This window comes from Poromitra crassiceps (assembly GCF_964638095.1).
Source record: "Poromitra crassiceps genome assembly, chromosome: 16".
Classification (NCBI taxonomy): domain Eukaryota; kingdom Metazoa; phylum Chordata; class Actinopteri; order Beryciformes; family Melamphaidae; genus Poromitra; species Poromitra crassiceps.
Window position 1 is genome coordinate 28,250,536 of NC_139645.1, and position 7,770 is coordinate 28,258,305.

The following is a 7,770-nucleotide window of genomic DNA, read 5'->3' on the forward strand; positions in this document are numbered from 1 at the left end:
GATAGACCTGAGAGGGGAGGGAAGGAGATTCCAATCAGAGGGGGCCTTGTGAGCAAATGATCTGCCACCCATTTCTCTAAGAATTCTGGGCACACTGAAGCAGGGGTTTTGGTGGTGTCTGAGTGGATATGGAGAGTTACAGGGGACCAAATAAACTTTTAAATACCGGGGGTAATTAAAGTAAATACATTTGAAAATAAATTGTAACCAGTGAAATTTCCGTCTGTTTTTGAGCGATAACAAGTCAAGTTGATCATACATATGACAGTGGTGTGTTAAAAAAGGACATCTGAGAACAAAACGACAGAGGGAATTAAACAGAACATTTAGAGGCCTAAGATATGTTTCAGTGGTGTTCTGGTAGACAATGTCAACATAATCAATAATTGGTCAAATAAGCTGTAAAATTAATCTTTTCCTTATTTCAAAAGAAAAACAATTAATAGAACGATAAAGAAACCCAAGGCAACCATAAGCTTTTTTAACAATATTGTCAATGATTGATCTATGTTCATAGTGTGCAAGCTATCTGGGGTTCTGTTTGGATAAAGTTATAGCGTGGTGGTCATTTATCTTAACTTTTTAGAGGCGCAGAGAACAGGCAGGACGAAGGAGCTTGCTTTGGCACTCAAGCCGTTTATTCCAAACACACACCACCCTCCACCACCAGGTAACTTCCTCATATAACTACACACCCACCATATCACCTTCCACAACCCACAGTGTTAAAGGGCACTGTCCATCATGGTGAATTCGATCCCACATTCCTCTACACCAGAGGTTCTCAAATGTTTTTCAGCCAAGGACCCCTTACAAGATTTGTGATTTTGGGCTAAGCTTAATTGTTTCCACGGTAACGTGCTTGACTTTTAATTTGATAGGTTTGTTATTAGAATTACTATTAATAGAATAGTTAATTAATAAATTAATTAATTAAATTAAATTATTGTGGAGAGTTTGATTACGTCAGACATATGGCTGGGCGATATAGCAAAAAAAAAAAAAAAGGCTGAACGTCCAAACAGGACGGCGGATCGGTGTCAAGTTAGCCAGAGGAAAAGAATGTGGCTTCCTGTCCTGAATTTCCCCCCCAAAATAAAATAATTGTGCTTGTTGGGTTTGTTGTTGTAGCCTCGACTACGCTAGTTTTGTTGTATCAAACAAACAAACAAAGGTTCTGTTGGTCAAACATGTTCCAGTGTTGCTCCTCGTGGAAAAAAAAATACAAAAAAGATGCAATGCAAAATTTCATTTAGATTTGATTTTGAAGGCTAACGTCTACTTCCGGTCTTATTCTGGCTAGCTTGACGCACGCACCATGTAAACTGCAGATAATCTACGGAAAGCAAAAAGGACCAAAACATACTTGCTGTGTGTAGAGACTGCTGTGTGTGCGTGTCTGGTCTCGACCATGGTCTCCAGACTGACTGGTGTGTAGTGGTGAGTGTAGTGGTGACATGGTAGTTTTATAGACTAGTAGTAGTGGCATAGTTTTGTTTCCACTAGTTCTACAGCCACAAGTTGTTACTCGATAGTTATCCACCTGCAGCAGCAGATATGTGATGTTGCAGTTGACAGAATTGGCCACTAGATGGCAGCAAGAGACTGAAGAGTAAAAACCTGAACAACAGAATGGACAGTGTTTTTAAGTGACTACCCACACCACACACAAGATAATTCATTCAAAAGCAACTTTACTTCCTGGAACACACCAAGCCGAACCAACAAACCAGTGATGTATATTTTAATCGTTATGGTATATTAATATAGACATTTTGCCAAATCGGTAGGTGACTATCTTGTTCCTTACAAAAGGATTATTTGAAGCCCTTACACTAGTATGCATGTGGGACACATTCTTTCCTCTTGGCCTCTGGTGTGTTAAAGTTACAGAGAGGCCCTCTTTTTTCTTCTCTCTCACTCCCTCATTCTAAGCCAGCAGAGTGCTGTGTATGACAGATCTTTTTTTCTTTCTTTATTTAGGTAAAAGCCCCTTGAGAAAAAAATCTCATTTTCGAGGTTCCTCATAGAACAACATAAAAGAACACAAAACAGGAAATGCGCAACTCACACACACACATGCACACAGCTTGTCATCTCCCCACCACCCACGTCTCTAACCCAACCATAATGTTTCCAAAAATATATACATAGCCTATATACATAGTATGTAGTAGTGTAGTAATACATGGTACATGTATATACAAAGTTTCTTGTAAAGCATGACATAGCCACAGAAAAAAGAGAAGATGATAAAATAATATTATTAATAAAAAATAATGATAATAATATTAAAAACAGGAACAGGGAGTTTTCAGAGAAGAAAGTAAAGATGACTTAAAGGAAGGAAGAGAAGTGATAGACCTGAGAGGGGAGGGAAGGAGATTCCAATCAGAGGGGGCCTTGTGAGCAAATGATCTGCGACCCATTTCTCTAAGAATTCTGGGCACACTGAAGCAGGGGTTTTGGTGGTGTCTGAGTGGATATGGAGAGTTACAGGGGACCAAATAAACTTTTAAATACCGGGGGTAATTAAAGTAAATACATTTGAAAATAAATTGTAACCAGTGAAATTTCCGTCTGTTTCTGAGCGATAACAAGTCAAGTTGATCATACATATGACAGTGGTGTGTTAAAAAAGGACATCTGAGAACAAAACGACAGAGGGAATTAAACAGAACATTTAGAGGCCTAAGATATGTTTCAGTGGTGTTCTGGTAGACAATGTCAACATAATCAATAATTGGTCAAATAAGCTGTAAAATTAATCTTTTCCTTATTTCAAAAGAAAAACAATTAATAGAACGATAAAGAAACCCAAGGCAACCATAAGCTTTTTTAACAATATTGTCAATGATTGATCTATGTTCATAGTGTTCAAGCTATCTGGGGTTCTGTTTGGATAAAGTTATAGCGTGGTGGTCATTTATCTTAACTTTTTAGAGGCGCAGAGAACAGGCAGGACGAAGGAGCTTGCTTTGGCACTCACGCCGTTTATTCCAAACACACACCACCCTCCACCACCAGGTAACTTCCTCATATAACTACACACCCACCATATCACCTCCCACAACCCACAGTGTTAAAGGGCACTGTCCATCATGGTGAATTCGATCCCACATTCCTCTACACACGCCCCCCCAGAATTCATCATCCCCCTCAAAAATCACTGCCGTGGAGGGCGGATAATCCGGCCACAACGGCTCCGCAACACGGGAGCAGGGACCACTGGGAGGACCCCACTGACCTTACGCTGGCGTGGAGGTCGGGCCGGGGGCCTGGGTGGGGGTGAGGGCTGGAACTGGGCAGGGGGACGCCCCCGCCGCGAGGGCAGGGCCAGTTCCATGGGCCGGTCTATGTCCAGGTGAGCTGGTTTAACACGGTCGACAGACCCTCCCATATCCACCACGAAATGTTTTTCCCCAGCCTCCAGAACTCGAAACGGCTCATCGTAAGGAGGCTGCAGGGGTCCACGGTGAGCATCATGGCGGATGAAGACGAACTCCGCCGATCGCAGACCGGCAGGAATATGAGACTGCGGTCGGCCATGTTGGGACGTGGGAACTGGTGCAAACACCCCAGCTCTGTCCCGTAGCGTAGACCGTTGGTGGGCCACCGACCAGGGGTTTGTGATGTTAGGGATGAAATCCCCCGGTACCCGTAGTGGCTGGCCGTAAACGAGCTCTGCCGATGAGGACTGAAGGTCTTCCTTGGGGGCCGTCCGCAGGCCCAGCAGGACCCACGGGAGCCTGTCAACAACTGCTGTTAGTGAGGCTGGCGCGAAGGGCGGCCTTCATAGAGCGATGAAAGCGCTCACACATCCCGTTAGCCTCTGGATGATACGCCGTCGTGCGGTGAAGCTTCACCCCCAGACCCACTGCGATCGTGGCCCACAGCTCAGACGTAAACTGTGCACCCCGGTCAGAGGTGAGGTCTGATTGCGTACCGAACCTGGCAACCCAGGACCCGATGAATGCTCGGGCCACATCAGTTGTTGATGACAGTGGAACGACTTCCGGCCACCTGGTGGTCCTGTCCACCATGGTGAGGAGGTGAGTAAAACCATGGAAAGGGGGTAAAGGGCCCACCAGATCCACATTGACATGATCAAAACGTCTCTCAGGCACCACAAATGATGCCAGGGGGGCTTTGGTGTGGCGTTGCACTTTAGCTCGTTGGCACGCCACAAAGGCAGCAGCCCAGCTTCTGACGTCCTTCCTGAGGCCATGCCATACGAACTTGGCCCCCTCCAGTTTCGTCGATGCCTTCACGCCGGGGTGGGAAAGACCATGGATGGCGTCGAACACCCGTTGCCGCCAGCTGCTGGGAACCATCGGCCGGGCCTGACCCGTAAAGACATCACTGAGTCGCATCGTGCCTACGTCGTCGAACGCCACATCCCTCAACTGCAGGCTCGTATCCACTGTAAAAATAAGCCTGCACCTCCTTATCAACAGCTTGGTCTGCAGCCATAGCAGTGTAGTCAAGACCCAGGTGAACAGTCTGCACCACCACCCGAGAGAGGCAGTCGGCAACGAGGTTCTTTACCCGCAACATGCTGTATGTCTGTAGTAAATTCGGAAATGGCAGAAAGCTGCCACTGCTGGCGCCCCGACCATGGCTCGGCAGCCTTGGCCATGGCGAATGTCAGCGGCTTGTGGTCCACAAATGCAGTGAAGCGGCGTCCCTCCAGCAGGAAACGGAAGTGGCGGATGGCGAGAAACAGGCCAAGGAGCTCCCTGTCGAAGGTGCTATAGTTCCTCTCATTGCTGCGCAACTGATGGCTGAAAAAGGCGAGGGGCTGCCAGGCTCCACTCACCCATTGTTCATACACCGCCCCCACAGCGTACTCCAAGGCATCCGTCGTGATTGTGACCGGGGCAGTTGGTGATGGATGTGCCAACATAGCAGCCCCAGCCAGTGCAGCTTTAGCGTCCCTGAATGCCTTGTCTCTCTCTGCTGTCCAGTCCACCGCGTTCATGGGCTCTTTACCCCTCAAAGCCTCATACAAGGGCTGCATGATGAAAGCCGCACGGGGAATGAACCGGTTGTAGAAGTTGACCATGCCGTTGAACTCCTGCAGTGACTTCACGGTGCGTGGCCGTGGGAAGTTGCTGATGGCGTCCACCTTACCGGGGAGGGGGGGTCGCCCCCTCACCGGTAACCCGGTGCCCGAGGAAGTCAATGGTTGCCAACCCAAACTAACACTTAGCCGGGTTGACGATAAGTCCATGCTGCCTCAACCACTCAAACAGCTGTCGGAGGTGGACACGGTGCTCCGCCACGGACGCGCTGGCCACGAGAATGTCATCTAAATAAACAAAAAGGAATGGCATATCCCGCAGCACAGCGTCCATGAGCCGCTGGAACGTCTGTGCGGCGCCCATGAGTCCAAACGGCATTCGTAAAAACTCAAAAAGCCCAAAAGGCGTTACCACCGCTGTTTTTGGAATGTCCTGAGGGTGAACCGGCACCTGATGGTAACCCCGGACCAGGTCCACCTTGGAAAACACCACCGCCCCTGCCAAATGGGTGGAGAAGTCATGAATGTGCGGGACAGGGTAGCGGTCCGGTGTGGTGATATTGTTAAGGCGCCTGTAATCTCCACACGGCCGCCAGCCGCCATCAGCCTTCGTCACCATGTGCAGGGGGGAGGTCCAGGGGCTATTTGAGCGGCGCACAATACCCATGCGCTCCATGTTGGAAAACTCCTCCCTGGCAATTGCGAACTTGGCTGGGTCAAGGCGGCATGCGCGCGTGTAGTCAGGGGGGCCAGCGGTAGGAATATAATGCTCCACTCCGTGCTTGGCCACAGCTGAGGAGAAGGTAGGTGTCGTGAGATCCGGGAACTCCGCTAGCAGGCGCTGGTACTCATCCCCGGCAGCAAGAATGTTCGACAGACTGACGGGCTCCTCCCTCCCCGCCGTACATGGGTAAGAACAAAAAGAGATAGCGTCCATCAAGAGGCGGTTCTTTATATCCACTAGCAAACCATAGGCGCAGAAAAAATTGGCACCCAGCAGCGGAACAGTCACCTCGGCCATCACAAAGTCCCAGCCGCACTGCCGCCCCCCAAAACACAGTTCCACATACCTCGTACAGTAGGTACGGATGGGGGAGCCGTTTGCTGCATCCATCGGGGGACCGAACCCTCCAGCCGCCTTGTCCACTGCTGACACGGGTAGGACGCTCCGCTGCGCGCCCGAATCCACCAGCAGCCGCCGGCCGGAGATAGTGTCTATGATAAACAGCAGCCTGTTCTTTCGACCAGCGCTCAGGGCCACTACTGTGTGCCGGTCCTGGCATTTCCCATCTTGCTGAAATTGCACGGTGGCTCGCAACGTCTGGCCTTAATCCCAAACCTAGCATGGAAAAAAACAGTCCCGAACTCCGCTGCCGACGGGGAACAACAGCTGCAGCAACGCCCATCACGTCCACTCCAGAAGAGATGTGGCACTGTTGACACCCCATAGTAGTTGGAGTGCTGTGGCACTGTTGGCCCTCCATAGCCTGTGACAGAAACACATGGGCTGGCAGCTGCACCATAGGCGCTCTGTCCACACACCAAAAAAACTCTTGTCAGCCTCCTTAATGTCACTACTGGCCAACGCAGCCCGTACCTGAGGTGGCAGCTGTCGTAGAAACAGGTGTGTAAATAGAAAATCTGGCTTGTGTGGGCCCAGCATGTTTAACATTCTGTCCATCAACTCGGATGGTCTGCTATCTCCCAGTCCCTGCAGCGTGAACAGACGATTCGCCCGCTCCGCGTCTGAGAGCTCATACACTTGCAACAGGTGAGCCTTCAATGCACTGTACTTATCCTCATCCGGAGGAGCCTGCAGGAGACTTAAGCTTGTGGCATACTCTTCGTGCCCAGCCAAGTGCATAGGGCGCGTGGCGATTATGATGTCATCGCACGGGGCGTGTCGGGGGGGCGAGGCCTGAGCGCAGCGCGGCGCGTCCATGGAGATTTTTCTATCAGCGCGTCGGGTTTTGCTGCCTGTGCCTGTGAGATCTCCGTGGTAGGCTATCAGTGGATAACTGCTGTGATTGAGTCCTCACCGTCGTAAAGTCGCCTTTGAAGCATGACGTTCGATTATAACGAACTAGTTGTGTGGCTTAGCCTTCCCAAATGTTGAGGGTCGTTTTTTATAATTTAATACATAGAATTGGGAACGTTACATTCAATTTAATTCAGACTGCCTGGCGCCTGGAGCTGCGCACTGAGTATGTTCTGTTTTGGCCCGCGCAGAGTGCGCGCGCCCTCCTCGCGGAGCCCCGCCTCCAGCTCGTGCGCGAAGAGTATGCCAGAAGCTTTAGCGCCCGTGAGGCTGTAGAGCTGCTGAGCGCTGCGACCACGTAATAATAGATTGTATCGTCTGCCGTAATGTTCCTTAGCGCGAACTGGCCTTCCGCCTGCACGAACCACGCCGCAGCCGAAGTCTTCCAAAATTCCGGCAGCTTGAGCGACACCGCATTAACAGACATGATCGCCTACACAACGTTACTCCACAACGTTTTCCGTAACCGACGAAAACAGTCAGGGTCACCACTTTAGAGGCGCAGAGAACAGGCAGGATGAAGGAGCTTGCTTTGGCACTCACGCCGTTTATTCCAAACACACACCACCCTCCACCACCAGGTAACTTCTACACACCCACCATATCACCTCCCACAACCCACAGTGTTAAAGGGCACTGTCCATCATGGTGAATTCGATCCCACATTCCTCTACAACTTAACCTATACAACTTGACCAGTGCTGTAGTG